Genomic DNA, 21291 nt, shown 5'->3' on the forward strand with positions numbered 1-21291 from the left:
ATCAGTGTTATAATTATTACTATTTTATTATTACTTCTGTTTTGTCATTTTATTTTTAAATGGACCACAATCAAATGAAGTCTTTTTTCAGTTTCTTGTGTCATCCATGTATTTTTATACATTTACAAATATATTATGCACTTACTGAATTAAATCACGCATTCAGACACACACACACACACACACGCGTGCACACACACACTTTTAATATAAAGATGATTTACCACCCCCTGCTGGAATAACGTGTGAGTCCAGAATGCAATTAGCAACATCTATTGTTCAGTGTCGTTAGCTAATAATCTATAGTTTCTCCAAAACATTCAGTTTTGGCAGTGTTCATCCTTGAACCAAAATACATAAGCATACCAAACGGCAAATGTGAGCTCTCCCTACTTTGTCCGTGATTGAAGTTATACACATGCATGCATGCAGAGCTTTTTTCAGGTGCATCTATTTTTACACACACACAAACAGAGATGGTGGGAGAAGACATCCAACACACAACACATTTACTCATGGCAATGGCAACATGACACTTAACTGAAATGACTAAACCAATTGAAGTACAATAACACAATAAAATAATAACACTACCAACACTGTTAAACTAACTTGAACCACAATGACAACATTTAAAACCACAGAACCCCAAACTCCCATGGTGTATTGCAGCACAGTGCCCATTGTTCACTGCTGTTAGATAACATTGCTAATTTCTCCCAAAAAAAATTAGTCCTACCAACTTTCACAGCGTTCATCCTTGACCCACAATACATAAGCATACCAAATGGCAAATGTCAGCCCTCTCCAGTTTGTCTGTGATCGAAGCCATACACACGCACACATACGCGCAGACAGAGGCCACTTGGCTATTATATTATAGATTAAAAGAAGACACACTCTAGAGCAAAAGACTGAAGAATTTGTGACAACTACTTTACATTGGTTGTTACATTATGAGACATCCAATGAAGTATGTATTTTGTGTTTTGATACTGTATGTGGAAATACCAGAAATGTTGACTTCACATATTGTGAAAATCATATATATATATATATATATATATATATATATATATATATATATATATATATATTTCTTCTTCAAGTTGCCATGGCTGCATTTACAATACATTAATGAAAATCGATTTTCCTTAGAGGACATTGGAGAAATCTAATCAAATATTTTCATATTACAATGAGAACAAGAATCAATACTCTGAGCTAATATGGTTCACACACATTACTGATCAAACATGCTCAACTTTGAACTCATCTAAGACACTCACACACACACACACACACACACACACACACACACACACACACACACACACACACACACACACACACACACACACACTCATCTTCAACCACTTACTCCAATGAAGGGTCATGGTGGGCTGGAGCCTATCCCAGCAGTGATATAGCGTGAAGCGGGCTACACCCTGGACAGGATACCAGTCTGTCGCAGGGCCATCTAAGACACTCATTTGGGAAAATGAGAATTTTTTTTTTTTTATCAAGTGTGACTGACAAATTAACATACTGGTGGAGGAAATGTCTATTTCCCCTTTTAGTCTTTACAGCCTGCAACACTGTTGTGGTTAGAGGTCTGGACAGGACTGGGCCGGTACAGGTGATGGACTCAAATGCTAGGGAGCAAGAACCAGAACAGGTTGTGAATGAAAAGAGCTTTATTTACAATAATACATAACTGAGGTGCTGAGCTGGCGGAAGCCTGCTGAGCCGAGACCGGGCCCACATATAGTGGTGGAAGTTAGGGAAACACAGTGCACACAGGGACAGACTTGGGAGTATGAGAACTAGCTGGAGTCCTGGAGTATATGGAGCTGGAACCGGGGCCAAGTGGGATGCAGAGAGCTGAGGATGAGGAACTAGGAGGATGGAGGAGAACAGAGGTGAGTGATTGCACTCTTAACACTGGAAGCCCTTAACACAACAGTTCACTGTAGGCCTAAGGCAGGAACATTCACAGTTCATGAACTGTCCTCAGAGGTCAGCCGCTATGCGTCTTATGACACATTTCCAATTAAGCTGGACTTGACTTTAGAAACAACTTGGAAAGTTCTTAGTGGTTCTGCATCAGAGCTGATACAGTTCTTGGAATAAGCTCTTGGAAACAGTTCTTGAATACAGTTCTTGGTCATGCACAGTCACAAACAGGAGCACCATGAGAACAGGATTTCACAGACATGCAGGAACTTTGCTGAATGTGGCAGAGCTATGTGCTCTGAGGCTGAGAGCAGATGAGTTCCAAAATGACGTCATGCAGAAGGTGGCGTGGGAGTCAGGAGCATGCAGCATGGAAGCCATGCAGGAAAGCACCTGGAAAAACCAATAGATCAAGAAGCTCTAATATGGGAATTATTACCTTGAGATGAGCTGCAGGAAGCTCAAATGTCAGAGTGCATGGAAGCATCAGCCTAGACAGGGTCATGGATTTCACATGGAAGCCTCACGGAGTATCTTGGAAAGTAACTGAGAGTCATGGAAGACTCTCGCAGGTCAAGATCACTGAGACTCTGGCAAAGACTGAGCTCAGAACCACGGTTTAAGTAGCCGGCTCCTGATAAGGAGCTCATTAATGTCAGCTGCGAGGAGAAGATGAGCTGCAGGTGTTCCTTGGCTCTTTAGCGCGGCACCTGGAGGGAAAACAGACAAACTACACACAAGAGGTTAAAAAGGGCACGTACAAAGGCAAACCATGACATACACACAAACTGCAGTTTAGGTTAGAGGTAATTTTGGTGACATCTGTGATATTTTCACATCCATTTGCTGCAACATGGAAAACAGTGCAGACAGAAAATTGTACAAAGTGACAAAATATCAGAAGTGTCACTGTGGTTGCTATCAGATGTGACTGAGCTTAGGATCACAAAGTCAGTCATAGAAAAGAGTGCGATATATAAGACATGACAATTTCAACTAATAGATTCAGAATAAACTCTACCATCTGGACTGGATGGTGCTGTAATGTTTTTTTTTTTCATGACAGAAAGTGGCAGGTCATAAAAAATAGCATCAAGACAGAATGTAAGGCCTCATTTCCATTAAACTGTGGGACTTCATGCTCAGACTAATATGACTGTAACATCTGGAAGTAAATAGGAAAGCATAGAAAGATGTTAAAGCTGGATTCCACCTAACTTTAAACTGTGGACGATTCCACCCACACTTCCATCTGTCCAGTAGGTGGACCATACATTCACACATTGAGTTGTACAGAGCTGCATCCTTGTCTCACTCAAACTACCCAACTAATATGCTCTTGAGCATATCTCTAAATACAGAACTGCATGTGATAGCTTCCAGGTGCTGATGTTAAACTGTTTCAATGGGAAATGTGTTACGTTGAGCAGTCAACTCAACTGGACCTTTATTTCTAAAGCACATTTAAAAAAAACAGCAGGGGTGTCTATACCATGAAAACCCAAACTATTCAAAATCAAATCAAAATCAAATCAATTTTACTTATATAGCACCAAATCACAACAAACAGTTGCCCCAAGGCGCTTTATATTGTAAGGCAAAGCCATACAATAATTACGGAAAATCCCCAATCCTCAAAACGACCCCCTGTGAGCAAGCACTTGGCGAAAGTGGGAAGGAAAAACTCCCTTTTAATAGGAAGAAACTTCCAGCAGAACCAGGCTCAGGGAGGGGCAGTCTTCTGTTGGGACTGGTTGGGGCTGAGGGAGAGAACCAGGAAAAAGACATGCTGTGGAGGGGAGCAGAGATCAATCACTAATGATTAAATGCAGAGTGGTGCATACAGAGCAAAAAGAGAAAGAAACACTGAGTGCATCATGGGAACCCCCCAGCAGTCTAAGTCTATAGCAGCATAACTAAGGGATGGTTCAGGGTCACCTGATCCAGCCCTAACTATAAGCTTTAGCAAAAAGGAAAGTTTTAAGCCTAATCTTAAAAGTAGAGAGGGTGTCTGTCTCCCTGATCCGAATTGGGAGCTGGTTCCACAGGAGAGGAGCCTGAAAGCTGAAGGCTCTGCCTCCCATTCTACTCTTACAAACCCTAGGAACTACAAGTAAGCCTGCAGTCTGAGAACGAAGCGCTCTATTGGGGTGATATGGTACTATGAGGTCCCTAAGATAAGATGTGACCTGATTATTCAAAAACTTATACGTAAGAAGAAGAATTTTAAATTCTATTCTAGAATTAACAGGAAGCCAATGAAGAGAGGTCAATATGGGGGAGATATGCTCTCCCCTTCTAGTCCCTGTCAGTACTCTAGCTGCAGCATTTTGAATTAACTGAAGGCTTTTCAGGGAACTTTTAGGACAACCTGATAATAATGAATTACAATAGTCCAGCCTAGAGGAAATAAATGCATGAATTAGTTTTTCAGCATCACTCTGAGACAAGACCTTTCTAATTTTAGAGATATTGCGCAAATGCAAAAAAAGCAGTCCTACATATTTGTTTAATATGTGCATTGAATGACATATCCTGATCAAAAATGACTCCAAGATTTCTCACAGTATTACTAGAGGTCAGGGTAATGCCATCCAGAGTAAGGATCTGGTTAGACACCATGTTTCTAAGATTTGTGGGGCCAAGTACAATAACTTCAGTTTTATCTGAGTTTAATAGCAGGAAATTAGAGGTCATCCATGTCTTTATGTCTGTAAGACAATCCTGCAGTTTAGCTAATTGGTGTGTGTCCTCTGGCTTCATGGATAGATAAAGCTGGGTATCATCTGCGTAACAATGAAAATTTAAGCAATGCTGTCTAATAATACTGCCTAAGTGAAGCATGTATGAAGTGAATAAAATTGGTCCTAGCACAGAACCTTGTGGAACTCCATAATTAACCTTAGTCTGTGAAGAAGATTCCCCATTTACATGAACAAATTGTAATCTATTAGATAAATATGATTCAAACCACCGCAGCACAGTGCCTTTAATACCTATGGCATGCTCTAATCTCTGTAATAAAATTTTATGGTCAACAGTATCAAAAGCAGCACTGAGGTCTAACAGAACAATTACAGAGATGAGTCCACTGTCTGAGGCCATAAGAAGATCATTTGTAACCTTCACTAATGCTGTTTCTGTACTATGATGAATTCTAAACCCTGACTGAAACTCTTCAAATAGACCATTCCTCTGCAGATGATCAGTTAGCTGTTTTACAACTACCCTTTCAAGAATTTTTGAGAGAAAAGGAAGGTTGGAGATTGGCCTATAATTAGCTAAGATAGCTGGGTCAAGTGATGGCTTTTTAAGTAATGGTTTAATTACTGCCACCTTAAAAGCCTGTGGTACATAGCCAACTAATAAAGATAGATTGATCATATTTAAGATCGAAGCATTAATTAATGGTAGGGCTTCCTTGAGCAGCCTGGTAGGAATGGGGTCTAATAGACATGTTGATGGTTTGGAGGAAGTAACTAATGAAAATAACTCAGACAGAACAATCGGAGAGAAAGAGTCTAACCAAATACCGGCATCACTGAAAGCAGCCAAAGAGAACGATATGTCTTTGGGATGGTTATGAGTAATTTTTTCTCTAATAGTTAAAATTTCATTAGCAAAGAAAGTCATGAAGTCATTACTAGTTAAAGTTAAAGGAATACTCGGCTCAATAGAGCTCTGACTCTTTGTCAGCCTGGCTACAGTGCTGAAAAGAAACCTGGGGTTGTTCTTATTTTCTTCAATTAGTGATGAGTATTAAGATGCCCTAGCTTTACGGAGGGCTTTTTTGTAGAGCAACAGACTCTTTTTTCCAGGCTAAGTGAAGATCTTCTAAATTAGTGAGACGCCATTTCCTCTCCAGCTTACGGGTTATCTGCTTTAAGATGCGAGTTTGTGAGTTATACCACGGAGTCAGGCACTTCTGATTTAAGGCTCTCTTTTTCAGAGGAGCTACAGCATCCAAAGTTGTCCTCAATGAGGATATAAAACTATTGACGAGATAATCTATCTCACTCACAGAGTTTAGGTAGCTACTCTGCCCTGTGTTGGTATATGGCATTGGAGAACATAAAGTCAACAGTCAACAACTGTAAATGAATAATCCCATGATGCATATGTCAGCAATAAATAAATAAATAAATAAATCTGGTACATGTCAGAATTTTAGGATATGTGTTTTTAGTGGAGATTTCCACTTCTCTTTCATTTCTCCCCCACACACATCCAGAAAATGTGACAATGCAGTGAAATGTACTAATTCCACACAGTTGTTCTGTGGATTTCATCAATCACAGCACCAACCATTTGCCAAATCTCCAATGTGAATATTATTTGAAGATGTAGGCAGTGAATTATCTGTTAGTGTTTTCAGTTCCCTGTTCATTTTGACAATTTTCTAACCCCATTTCTTTGCATTTCACTTCCTGCTCCTCCATAAACTATATATACTGGACAAAACCTGGATGATGTAGTGCCATGGCCTCGATTCGCCCTGATTAAATAAATACATTAATGCTGTCTCAACAAAAACCTGAGTTTTCAACTGGAGACAGAGACTGTGTTTCCACCACCAGTTGAGAAGTTCCTTGGCCATCTGGAAGATAAGCCTGAAGCTCCCCCTTTGGGCCTCAACACTGCTTCCCAGAGAAAAACAAAACTGTAATTCATAGTTCTTCAAAGGAAGCCTTGCCTGGTTTATCGGTTAAACTCCGGGCATTATGAATTACATGACATTATAATTGCTTCATGTCTGAATCTGAGCTTCTCCAGGCAAGGAGAACCCAACTTTTATGACTTCAAGCCAAAGACAGAACCTCTCCTCACACAGAGGACCTTCCCCCATGATAACGGGTGGTCATAAACTTTGTTTGACAATCAGCTTTTATTTTTAGGTTTGGTTTGAAATAAAAATAAGATTAGAATAATTAGATCAGTATTTATTTCATTTATATCTAAAGACTTATAATGTTTGTTTGTATTGACTATTCAAACAAAATACTTTGCATGATGTGTTCTTGCCACTGATGTTGTTTAAGTGTGATTCTGCCCCATCATCAATATGTTGATGAAGTATTCTGCCTTCACCAAATGGAGTGTTTAAGTGCCTATTAATAATCTGTGCCCATTTGAGTGTCTGAGAACAAATAGTATTTCAGATTAATTAATGTGTTTAAATAGTTGAATCATTTGGGTCTGCCCTGTGAACATGTGGTCTGTGAAACTACACACCCTAAATGGGCAGAGTTTGGTGATGTCAGTCCCCCTTTAAAAAGTTAGAACCGAGTCTCACGCACCCTCTTGGATCACTCTGCAACTCTCTTTGCTTCTCTCTCTCTTTCCTTAACATTTAATTTTTATTTTTGGGCCAAGGCCCCATTGCTAATCTAAGCTAAGGTACCACATGGCATTCATTCATCCTTTATTTTTGACAAACTTAAAGTTTAACCTGACATTTTAATGTGCGTCAAGTCTTTTGAATTTTTAAGAGAACTTCCTAGATGAGCTTTTCAAATTAATAGTGAATTTCCTTTTCATTATAGTTTTTCAACGCTCTTAAAGTTTTACCTTTTTTTCTAAATTAACAAAGACTTTTAATCTGGCTCCAACAAACGTTTTAAAAGCTACCAGAAACCATTTCCAACAAACACCTTCTACCTCTGGGTTCCTGCAAGCTGACAACGGAGCTGTTCTCAAACCAGCAGCCAACCTGTCCGTAAAGCATGCTGACACAAGCCGTTGGGATCACTGGAGACACCACTGAGTTAACCCCTTGACACAAGTGAGCTCACACTGCCCAGAGCATGAATATCGAGAACAGACGGACAGAACTGTCAGAACTGTCAGAACCACCTCTTCAACAGCAGCTAAGTGACCCAGTTCAAGGTTCCAGGAAAGAGGCTTGTTGTCAATGGATACAGGTGGCTCCTTTTTAAATGTATTAATGTTTGTTTAATATTTTTCTTAATAATTGGCTTCAAATTTCATCACTAAATTCTAATCTGATTTATTTAATTGAAGTCTTTAAGCTTCATCTCTCTCTTTCTCAACATCTCATGAGTTAGCAAGAATTGTGCCCATAAATGAACTTATTTAATCACTGTCCATAAAATGCCAGTAAAATGTTAATTTCTTGTATAAATTGTAAATAAATTGGAAATATTTCTGCTGTGGTTCATTTTGTGTTCAGAAGGAAACCCTTGGTCAACCATATCACGTGAATTCAGACTTCAGATCAGAGACTTATTAAATTAAATTGAGACTGATTAATTAACTACTTATTCACTATAAATTGCTACTTTCCTCTGGTTCCCTGTCTGTGGGCGATTCAGTAATAAATTATTACTAGCATTAAAAATATACTACATTCCTTTGGTGCTTCAGTGCGAGCCATGTAAATAAATATTTTTAAATAAAAGATTTAAATAAAAACATTACATTTTATGTTGCCCGCATGTGACGTTTTATTCAATAAATAATGTTATAATGACCACACCCTTTGTTTTTTCTATAGCTACCTGGGACAGCCGAAATAAAGCACGTGTCTGAGTTATGTTGTGGGTGGTGCTATGTTCACAGCAGCTGAATGATGAACTTATGAATGGAGGGGTGGAGTGTGGGTGGCTCCGTGTGTGACAAACTACACCTGAACTTGCCCCTCCCTTAGAGTCTAAGACACCTAACCTGGTGTTGGGTGTTTATTAAATCATAATTTTGGGTACTGTGCGGTGGTCCTACTAAGGGTTTACTGTGTGTGGATAGTAAAAGTTATGAACTGGGTATTTCCAAAGTAATCATGCATTAAGTGGATATAACAGGTCAAGATCCTGATAGCTGCTTAAAGCACTAACACAGTTATCATGCATCATTAAATCTGATAAGAGTTTTATTCAGTGAGAATACTGCAATAGAAACATCTTAGATGTTCCATTTTACCGCACAGCAAGCCATATTATTTCAGGTGTTTGTAATAAAAGACACCAAAATGACACTCGCAGTCTCCACTTCCAGCCACTCCGAGTGGATAATGAGCCAAAGACAAGAAGCAAAGCAACATGCCCCCAAATTTACATAAATTGTATGCCTTAAAATGTCTTAAACTAAGAAGTTAGGAACCCTCCCCCCACCCCCATCCAGCTGTTATGGAGGAGGAAACTATCTACAGAGACCACAAACATTTTTATACCAGGCTATAAATGCTTACTTCTGCTCTAGGATTGGCCATTTTAAAATTGACTTCTACATGAATACACAGGGTTACTGATTACTAATTACTAATTGTGTACTTATTAATTTGAGGAAAACTAGAGACATTTGTCACAAAATGCCCTGTGCGCAGTACTATTTTCTATGTAAAGTGCAGTAATATGTACGTGTGGGGTAGGTATTTGGTTGAACCCTCATGTGTTTGATGTAAACTGGGATACACAGTGGAAAAATTGGAGATTGACATTATATTTATTTAGAGGATGTGGCCAACAGTGACCATAAAAAGTCAGTAGCCTTCGAACAAATGCAACTATTGGTAATTTTTTTAAAGTAGGTCAAGGTCATGGGCCTTCAAACCCATGCAAAGTACTCCTCCAAGGCATGTACCTACCAAATATGAAGTTTTTGCAAGCAATAGCTGCCGAGGTACACTGCGGCGAACAAATGTCAGGCAAAGGATTTGACAGTTGTGACCACTGGTGACCTTGAAAAGTAGGCATTTTCTTTGTTAAAAACGACTAGTGACAAATCGAGCTTCTATTTCTGGTGTTTTTTTGTTTTTTTTGTAGCTGCTTGTGTTTGGAGACTGACTTCTATCACTCTTTCTGACTTCTATCGCAGTTTCTGTCCCTACCGAGCAGCGGGTGCTGTTGAGCTCCTCCACCATCACAAAGCACTCACAGGCGGACACACTTCACACTAACCTCGCACCAGTCCCAGCTAGCGAGCTAGCTAGGTAGCAAGCTGCACATAATGGCAGACAATTTGAATGATGTGGACCGGATTTTGGTGAAGCCATTTGATAGTCTTCCTTACGAAGAAGCCATGGCTGCTGTCATGGCTTCAGCTCTCAATGGTTTGCAGGCCAAAGTTGAAGCAATAGCCCCCAGTGCAATGTTTGTGCATTGCTATGCACACAGACTGAATCTGGTTCTGTCTCAGGGGGCTAAATGCTTATCTGAGTACAGAATATTTTTTGCATCACTGGGTTTGCCATATTTTTCTCAAAATCCACAAAGAGGATGTCTTTTCTTGAGTCTGCATGCTGCTCAAGGTTGCCAAGAAATGCTCCTACTCAATGTAATTTCACATCATGGATAGTGAGCACTGGGGCAAACAATTATGATGCCGTCCTGCAAACCTTTGAGATGATCATTGCAGATAAGTCCATGGATGATGACACATTAGACTGTGCCAATTTCTTTGTGTTTGTTATTGCAGTAGTCATTAAAACTGGAAATTTGTTCTTGAAAATAGCTGTTGTGAGTTAATTTGTGGGATTGTGGGTGTTCTGGACAAAGTTAGTGTTTTCATGGGTGGTGGGGCAGAGGTGGCCACGTTAGTGTGCGCGCAGCGGGGGGGGGCAGGCAGGGGGTTTTTGCCCGGGGAGTAAATCACTGTAGGACCGCCACTGGGTGCAATGCCATAAATAGCTTTAAAAACAAACATTAAAATTTTAAAATCAATTCTAAAACGAACTGGAAGCCAGTGGAGATGAGCAGCAGCATTCTGCACCAGTTGGAGACGTGCAAAAGATGACTGATTAATGCCCAAATAAAGTGCATTACAATAATCAAGTCTCGAGCTGATGAAAGCATGAATGGCTGTCTCAAGATCACGACTACTGAGAAAGTGCATTATTTTAGCCAAAAGTCGAAGTTAGAAAAAACTGGCTTTGACAACAGAGTTTATCTGTTGATCAAAACTCAAACAGCTGTCAAATATCACTCCCAAATTCTTGACAGCAGGTTTTACATAGTTAGACAAAGCACCAAAATTTGCTGTTACCACATTTGGTATACCAGAGCACTCAAACACCATGATCTCCGTTTTACCATCATTCAGGTAAAGGAAGTTTTGGGACAGCTACTGCTTTACATCGTGAATACAATTAAATAATGATGACAAAGCATCACTCCCATTAGTCTTCACAGGCAAATAGATTTGCAGATCATCTGCATAACAATGAAAGGACAGGTTGTGCTGGGTTAGAATTGACCCCAATGGAAGAATGTACAAAGAAAATAGAATCGGCCCAAGGACAGAACCCTGCGGCACACCACAAGACAGATGAGCAGTTGATGAGGAGAGGTCCCCAATCATGACAGAAAACCTCCTTCCAGCCAAATATGATCTAAACCACTTAAGTTCAGTACCATGAATGCCAATAAAATGTTCTAACTGGAAAACAAGTACTGTGTGATCCACAGTATCAAAGGCTGCTGTGAGGTCCAACAGAACCAGCACAGCAGGATTCCCTGCATCCACCGACAAAGTAATGTCATTATGAACTTTTAAAAGTGCTGCCTCAGTGCTGTGTCGTGATCTAAACCCAGACTGGAATTTTTCAAGGATGAGATTGTCTTCTAAAAATGATTGTAACTGTAAAAAGACAACCTTTTCTAAAACCTTAGACAGAAATGGCTGAGATACAGGTCTAAAATGGGATAAAACTGATAAGTCCAGGTGAGGTTTTTTAAGAAGGGGTTGAACCACAGCATGTTTAAAAGCAGCTGGAACAGACCCTGATCTAAGACAAGCATTGATAAAAGTTAGGAGACCCGCTCCAACAGTATTAAAAACCTCCTTCAGCATCTTAGCTGGAACAACATCTAAAGGACAACTTGTAGATTTTGTGTTTGACAACATCAGCAAGAGATGCAAAAAAAATGGGCTCAAACTGCTCGAGCACAGCAGAATGTGTACACAACTCAACATTACAGTTCTGATCAGCGTTCTGTCTGACTGATGAAACCTTGTCAATAAAAAACTGAAGAAACTCCTCACAGGTTGCGGTTGTAGTGTCCATCAAAACAGAGGTGTGTGGATTTACAACTGAGTTTATAGTCTGAAATAACACACTGGGACAATGACAATTGCTAGAAATAATATGAGACAGATATTGTTCTTTTGCCTCCTTCACAGCCTTCTGATAGTCAGTTAGACTGTCCCTCAGAAAACCCAGAGACACCTGTAGTTTGTCCTTTTTCTATTTTCTCTCCGTCCGTCTACCTTCAAAAGTAAGTCAAGGTCACTGGCCTTCAAATCCATGCGAAGTACTCCTCCAAGGCATGTACCCACCAAATATGAAGTTTTTGCGAGCAATAGGTGCCGAGCTATGTTGCGGCGAACGAACTGCGGCCGGACAGATGGACAGACAGAAAGAAGGACGGACGGACGGACAACCCGGTTGCTATATGCCCCGCGTCGTGGCGCAAGTGCCACACAGGGCATAAAAAGAATGTTTGTGGATGAGGTTGAATGCTCTTGCAGTTTCCATGTCCTACCACTAAATGTGTATATGCATAGTCAGAGCTGTGCATATACTTAGAAATGTTTGAAAATTGGGGTTGATAAATTCCATATTTTGCATAGAAATCTTATGTATGGTTAAAGCAGAAATCTGTGCATATGAACGCTTGCTAAATGAGGCCTTAGGAGTAGAGCTGGTGATATCTGCTCTAAAAGATTCAACGTACCACAAGCAGACATTGTGCCATATAGTAGTTGTGCTCAAAGGTTTACATACGCTGGCAGAATATTAGATTTTTCTGGCATTTTTCAGATAATATGAATAACACAAAACTTTTTTTTTTTCCCCACCTTATGGTTAGTGGTTAGGTGAAGCCATTTATTGTCAAACAACTGTGTTTACTCTGTTTAAATCATAATGACAACAGAAACTATCCAAATGACCCTGATCAAAAGTTTACATTCCACAGTTCTTAATAACATGTATTGCCCTTAAACATCAATGAGAGCTTGGAGTCGTTTGTGGTAGTTCTGGATGAGGCTTTCTGATGGTAAAGCTGCCACTTCACCATGTTTTGGACTTTATTAACATCAATTACAAAGAAACACAAACAGTATGGCACTCTATGGTAAATCTGTGTGGAGTAGACAATTTACAAAAACTGTGACTGTGTAAGAAGGAGAAGAGTGAGGAAAGCCACCAAGGCACCCAGATAACCCAGAAAATGTTATAGGCAACTATAACGGCCAACTATACCCTGGACTCCAGAGGGTTCCACAGTATTAAGAACTGAGGTATGTAAACTTTTCATAATGGTAATTATTAGGGCTGGGTATTGATTGAATTTTGAAGAATCAATTCGATTCAGATTCTTAAGATTCAGAATTGATTATTTCAATTTGATCTGATCTGATATCAATTTGGGTTAGTGTTATTAAAACTGTTTTTAAGCTGCTACCTGATTGTATTGTTATGCAACATATTAATACTATGTAGTATCATATTGAAATTTGATAGCAAATTAATGAAGTATTGGTAGTAGGGATGCACCAATACCACTGAGTACAAGTACAAGTATATACATTTGGGTACTCCTCGATACTGAGTACCGATACGAATACTTAATGTTAGCATTACAGTTTAATGATGACTTTGAAAACATGTTTTATTCATCAGTTGTTCCTTACTTTTTGACTGTAACTGCTACAAATATCATTAGCTTTGTTTTTATTTACAAACATTTCACTTAAATCATGTAACATCACTTTTTGACTACAACAAATTGTACTTTAACATTAATTGTGAGACTTAACGAACATGATACTGCCAGACATCTCACTGAAATGTAACATGTCAGTACTATAAAATATACACCAGTAACTGAACTGAAACTGTCCATCACTAATTTTATGTGTATGATGACTAAAAACCTTTTTTGAAAATGTGAGGGACAAATTCATTTTGATGAAAAGAAACTTCTCTGTGTTATCAGCTCTTTTTTTATCTACAATGTGTGACACTGAGCTAAACAGCCTTTCACTCTCCACCCTATGTTTTAATTTTAATTAAATACATACCATAATTTATTTATTTTTCCCCCCAAAGGTGGAACATGTAGTATTGATGAGCTCAGCATGCACGCATACGCACACAAAGTGTTTTGCGTGGCATCTCCATGACACGCAGAGGCAAAACAGAGTAATTTTAACATTATTTTATTTTTTCTTTGTGGATCATGGAATAATTTCCTCATGTTCAGACAGAATAACGTGAATCCTGTGGTAAATGAGCCATTAATGAGAATTCTTGCTCTCGGTCGGGACGGTCGCATTTTTCTCTCCTCCTCCCTCCCCGAGTTTCCTGCTACTAATCTTCACGTGCCTTAACTAAAGCACTCCCTCTGCTGAATCACCTCTAAATTATTTACACATTATTCACTTTGTGTGTTTTTAGGAATCCGCTAGCTTAGCGCAGCTACTAGCTCTTAGCCGGTTTAGCATGGTGGCTTCTCCTGTCTCTCCCGCACTTTTCTGCTCTGGGTGTGAAATGTTTAGTTATTCCTCGGCCTCCTTTAGCAGTAATGGTACTTGTAATAAGTGTAGCTTATTCGTAGCTTTGGAGGCCAGGCTGGGTGAATTGGAGACTCGGCTCCGCACCTTGGAAAATCCTACAGCTAGCCAGGCCCCTGTAGTCGGTGCGGACCAAGGTAGCTTAGCCGCCGTTAGTTCCCCTCCGGCAGATCCTGAGCAGCCGGGAAAGCAGGCCGACTGGGTGACTGTGAGGAGGAAGCGTAGTCCTAAACACAAGCCCCCTGTACACCGCCAACCCGTTCACATCTCTAACCATTTTTCCCCACTAGGTGACACACCCACCGAGGAACAAACTCTGGTTATTGGCGACTCTGTTTTGAGAAATGTGAAGTTAGCGACACCAGCAACCATAGTCAAATGTCTTCCGGGGGCCAGAGCAGGCGACATTGAAGGAAATTTGAAACTGCTGGCTAAGGCTAAGCATAAATTTGGTAAGATTGTAATTCACGTCGGCAGTAATGACACCCGGTTACGCCAATCGGAGGTCACTAAAATTAACATTGAATCGGTGTGTAACTTTGCAAAAACAATGTCGGACTCTGTAGTTTTCTCTGGGCCCCTCCCCAATCGGACCGGGAGTGACATGTTTAGCCGCATGTTCTCCTTGAATTGCTGGCTGTCTGAGTGGTGTCCAAAAAATGAGGTGGGCTTAGATAATTGGTAAAGCTTCTGGGGAAAACCTGGTCTTGTTAGGAGAGACGGCATCCATCCCACTTTGGATGGAGCAGCTCTCATTTCTAGAAATCTGGCCAATTTTCTTAAATCCTCCAAACCGTGACTATCCAGGGTTGGGACCAAGAAGCAGAGTTGTAGTCTTACACACCTCTCTGCAGCTTCTCTCCCCCTGCCATCCCCTCATTACCCCATCCCTGTGGAGACGGTGTCTGCTCCCAGACCACCAATAACCAGCAAAAATCTATTTATGCATAAAAATTCAAAAAGAAAAAATAATATAGCACCTTCAACTGCACCACAGACTAAAACAGTTAAATGTGGTCTATTAAACATTAGATCTCTCTCTTCTAAGTCCCTGTTAGTAAATGATATAATAATTGATTTATTCTGCCTTACAGAAACCTGGTTACAGCAGGATGAATATGTTAGTTTAAATGAGTCAACACCCCCGAGTCACACCAACTGCCAGAACGCTCCTAGCATGGGCCGAGGCGGAGGATTAGCAGCAATCTTCTACTCCAGCTTATTAATTAATCAAAAACCCAGACAGAGCTTTAATTCATTTGAAAGCTTGTCTCTTAGTCTTGTCCATCCAAATTGGAAGTCCCAAAAACCAGTTTTATTTGTTGTTAACTATCGTCCACCTGGTCATTACTGTGAGTTTCTCTGTGAATTTTCGGACCTTTTGTCTGACTTAGTGCTTAGCTCAGATAAGATAATTTAACTATTAGAGAAAAAAATGCTCATAACCATCCCAAAGACATATCATTCTCTTTGGCTGCTTTCAGTGATGCCGGTATTTGGTTAGACTCTTTCTCTCCGATTGTTCTGTCTGAGTTATTTGCGTTAGTTACTTCCTCCAAACCATCAACATGTCTATTAGACCCCATTCCTACCAGGCTGCTCAAGGAAACCCTACCATTAATTAATGCTTCGATCTTAAATATGATCAGTCTGTCTTTATTAGTTGGCTATGTACCACAGCTTTTAAGGTGGCAGTAATTAAACCATTACTTAAAAAGCCATCACTTGACCCAGCTATTTTAGCTAATTATAGGCCAATCTCCAACCTTCCTTTTCTTTCAAAAATTCTTGAAAGGGTAGTTGTAAAACAGCTAACTGATCATCTGCAGAGGAATGGTCTATTTGAAGGGTTTCAGTCAGGGTTTAGAATTCATCATAGTACAGAAACAGCATTAGTGAAGGTTACAAATGATCTTCTTATGGCCTCGGACAGTGGACTCATCTCTGTGCTTGTTCTGTTAGACCTCAGTGCTGCTTTTGATACTGTTGACCATAACATTTTATTACAGAGATTAGAGCATGCCATAGGTATTAAAGGCACCACGCTGCAGTGGTTTGAATCATATTTATCTAATAGATTACAATTTGTTCATGTAAATGGGGACTCTTCTTCACAGACTAAGGTTAATTATGGAGTTCCAAAAGGTTCTGTGCTAGGACCAATTTTATTCACTTTATACATGCTTCCCTTAGGCAGTATTATTAGACAGCATTGCTTAAATTTTCATTGTTACGCAGATAATACCCAGCTTTATCTATCCATGAAGCCAGAGGACACACACCAATTAGCTAAACTGCAGGATTGTCTTACAGACATAAAGACATGGATGACCTCTAATTTCCTGCTATTAAACTCAGATAAAACTGAAGTTATTGTTCTTGGCCCCACAAATCTTAGAAACATGGTGTCTAACCAGATCCTTACGCTGGATGGCATTCCCCTAACCTCTAGTAATACTGTGAGAAATCTTGGAGTCATTTTTTATCAGGATATGTCATTCAATGCACATATTAAACAAATATGTAGGACTGCTTTTTTGCATTTGCACAATATCTCTAAAATTAGAAAGGTCTTGTCTCAGAGTGATGCTGAAAAACTAATTCATGCATTTATTTCCTCTAGGCTGGACTATTGTAATTCATTATTATCAGGTTGTCCTAAAAGTTCCCTGAAAAGCCTTCAGTTAATTCAAAATCCTGCAGATAGAGTACTGACAGGGAGTAGAAGGGGAGAGCATATCTCACCCATATTGGCCTCTCTTCATTGGCTTCCTGTTAATTCTAGAATAGAATTTAAAATTCTTCTTCTTACTTATAAGGTTTTGAATAATCAGGTCCCATCTTATCTTAGCGACCTCATAGTACCATAGTACCGCTATATAAATAAAATTGATTTGATTTGATTTGAAGGCACTTGGGAGCGGAGGACCCGACCTGTCCTGCCGGGACACATGTGGCGGGTTATGTGATGGACAGCTGGCGGAGGTGGCAAGTCATGTGCCTGTACACGTTGTCTGTGGAGGACGTTGGAGATGTTTACTTATTTGGAGCTGTGGTGACCGGGTTTCTGCTGTGTGGAGCGGCCACAGCACTGGTTTACCAGAAAATTAAGAAGGTGGAGGTAGCATTAATTGGCCCGTCCAGGCTGCCCCACATGATTGATTCGATTGAAAGGGCAGTGTCAGCTCAGTGAATGGGTGTCAACCGCACGTTGGAATCCATCTCGGGGAGAATGGCTGCACTGGAAAACCGCTTTGATCGTTTGTAAGACCACATCTCTTCTCTATTCAGATGTATTGGGAGCCACTCTGAAGTTTCGGACTGTGGAATCTGCCAGGTGTCTGTTAATCTGGATATCTATTTGGTTTCCAAACAGCAGCTGTCCTTCAAGGCCGCTGGGATAAAATCCTCCCCCCGAAGAACACTCCTGATAGCCTCGCTCCTCGTCTCCCCCGCCTCCTTGTCTTCCCCTGCCTCCCTCCCTTCCCAGTCCTGAGATGTTGACTGTGGGACCTTGAGACTCTGGTGGACTGATTCAGGACTGGGATCCCCCCCAGGATGGACAAATAAGGCCTGATGGCACCTCAAGGGCGGCCTTTCCGGGCTGTCTGTCTGGACACTGGACACATCCAAGTCTCGGCTGTTGTCTGTCGGCTGTTGTGTTTTTTGTTTTTGTTATGACTGTTTTTCTGTGCTATGGGTTGTTTTTTTGCTCTCCGGTGGTGCTGCGGGAGTTCAACGCAGCAGCAATGGAGGTTTTTCTTTTCCCAATTCTTTCCTTGTGTGTGCTTTTATATATGTTCATGTACTGGACCAGCTTATGTGTGTTGTTGTTTGTTAAGTGTGTCATGAGGCCGGTCAAGGTTTGCTCAGCCCTGCTTGTGACCTAGGGCAGGGATATACATCTGAACCTGGTCCCTGGGCGCCAAAAAGGCGACCTCTGCTCCTAACTGGCAATTAGGATGGGTAAAATGCAGTAAACACATTTCATTGTGCAGGGAACATGTTCCTATGTGCATATGACAATAAACTTCTTTTGAATCCTTTGAATCCTTGAATCCTTGAATTAACAAGGAGCAGTGACTCAACCTCTGACCCAAAGTGCAGCTTGTGGAGGCGAGCAGAGGTTCCAAATGCAGTGCCACAGAGATTCTGCAAACATATTACACCTGTAGTGGACTGAGCTAGTCTCCCATCAGCCTGAACACCCACACCAAGGGCTGAAACTCACCAACCTGATGGACAATCTCTGCCGCTGAAACCCTGATCTGAGTTCTGGAGGAGGAACTGGCGCAAAGTGCCGAAGTCACAGAGGAACTTTTTTCTGTCACAGAAGGAATTAAAATATTTTCAGATGTTGTTTTTCAAATTCAGGAGGCTTTGTGTGGATTATTTTTCTTCAAAAGCATATGATGATGAATTCCAAATGAGCAGGTAAGACTTTTTATTTCCTGTGTGTGTGAATTTATTCTGCATGATGGGCACCGGCTTTCTGCCAATTAATGGACAGCATTGAGGGACATATTTGACTTATGAGTAAATTACATGAAAGCCTGTAAAAATCCATAAATTATTTTTATTGTTAAAGCTGCAGTGTTCAAAACAAATGAAAAAAGAAGGGGCTTATAATCCAGAAATTTCAGAACATGAGTGTGAAAATTCCACATTGAGAGGTTGACATTACGCTGCTGTAAAGCAGTATCGGGTCTCGGAGTATCAGAGACATTTTATGATTACAAGTATGAGTAAATGAATACAGGATTGGGTCGATACCCGATAATGGTATTGGGATCAGTGCATCCCTAACTGGAAGTTAATAATGCTGGCTGTAAAACTGGTGAAAATGGCAAGGACCAATCCCCCTGCCAGAATGACAGACTAGTATTTTTATTTTACACACATGCTGTAGGGCAGAATTACTGAACAGATACAGGGCAGCCAAGAGGGCATCAGACATTTTTACATGTGGTTCATTGCTCCTGACACACATTTCAAATTATTTTCAATTTATCTTCATTTATATAGCGCCAAATCAAAACAAAGTTCCCTCAAAACACTTCACACAAGTAAGGTCTCACCTTACTAACCCCCAGAGCAAGCACACAGGCTACAGTGGTAAGGAAAAACTCCCTTGAGGAAGAAACCTCAAGCAGACCAGACTCAAAGGGGTGACCCTCTGCTTGGGCAATGTTATGGACACAATTGACAAAACAATTTACAAAACAAATACATTTTGGGAGATTTTGAGAGTCCATGCTGGTGCAGAAGACGGGAGGCCTACATAAGAAAACACCCACTCCCATCTCTGGATGGAGCCACACCTCAAACAGAGAGAAAAAACAGAATCAGGTAGCAGAAAGACAATAAATACAGTATAATTTATCAGCATTAAGCTACAAGAAAAACAGAATAAATAAGGTGATCGCTGGCCACTAGCCCCAGGCTTCACTAAAAGACTCAGACATTAGATAAAGTTGAGACTGCGGCCCACTCTCTTTACTAATAAAATTAATTTAAAAGGGTATAAAGCATAGTACCATACTATGCCAGTATGCTAGCCATACGAAAAGGAAAATAAGTGCATCTTAAGTCTGGACTTGAAAGTCTCGACAGACTTTTTATTAACCGTAGGGACACAAAGTAGTCCTGCACCCGGTACACAGGGTTTAAGTAGGTCAGCTAGGTAGGGAGACGGCAGTCTGCAAACAAGTATATAAGCTAGTAGCAGAACCTTAAAATCTGAGCCCACAGGGACAGGAAGCCAGTGAGGAGACATCAAAATAGGCATCTCTTCACATTTCTATACTCTTCTGTGTTTTGGCCTGATGCCTCATTTCTTTTGGCTTCAAAGTAAGGCTGTAATAAAGAAGACAAAAAACAAAACAAAAAGAAAACTATGGCTTTACTTTACAAAATTTGACCCTCAAAATGCAGACAGGAGTGTTTCAGAGAATGATAAATTTAAACAATAAAAAAATTTAAACAATACTCACCCCTGGGGCGCTTGCTGCGCGGCACACTTTAGCAGCAGTTTTTCCCTTAGAGCTTTTCCCATAGCCACACAGTAAGCACTGGGGGAAAGATCTGCTGAGTCCTGCAGCATGAGAACTTTCCTCCTGCTGCAGGAGGAAACTTTTCACAGGAAAAGTGAGTTTTGGGGTGGAGGACTGGTTAGCATTGTTGCCTCACAGCAAGGTCATGTGGAGTTTGCATGTTCTGCCGTGTTCCTGTGGGTTCCCTCCGGCTTCCTCCCTCTTCTAATGACATGCACGTTCAGTGCATTGGGGACTCTAAATTGACCACAGTTGTGATTGTAAATGTGTTTGTCTGTCTATATGTGTTGCTACAATAGACTGTCATCCTGTCCATAGTGGGCCTGCCCTTTCATCCTATGAATGCTGGGATAGGCTTCAGCTTCCTGTAAGTGGATATACATGTGCCCATAACTGGATACAGAATGAATGAATAAAAATCACAAACCACTTCCTGTGCGATGTCTTCAATAAATCCAAATGTTTCAACAATATCCTTCAATACAAAGTGGGATGTTTATGTCACAAAAATTGACATTTGCTCTGTTGAGAGGGGGGATAAAAGGTCAGCCAGTGAGGGAAAAAAACCTCCACGTAAATTTTTCCACAATGGCTTTCTTTGTGTGGAATCTCATCTTCAACCAGTTTTACGGGTTAGGGCCACGGAGGCAACAGCTCCAGCAGGGGACCTCAGACTTCCCTTTCCCGTGCCACATTGACAACCTCTGATTGGGAGATCCCGAGGCATTCCCAGGCCAGTGTGGAGATATAA

Source organism: Thalassophryne amazonica, chromosome 11 (genome assembly GCF_902500255.1).
Source record: "Thalassophryne amazonica chromosome 11, fThaAma1.1, whole genome shotgun sequence".
NCBI classification, from domain to species: domain Eukaryota; kingdom Metazoa; phylum Chordata; class Actinopteri; order Batrachoidiformes; family Batrachoididae; genus Thalassophryne; species Thalassophryne amazonica.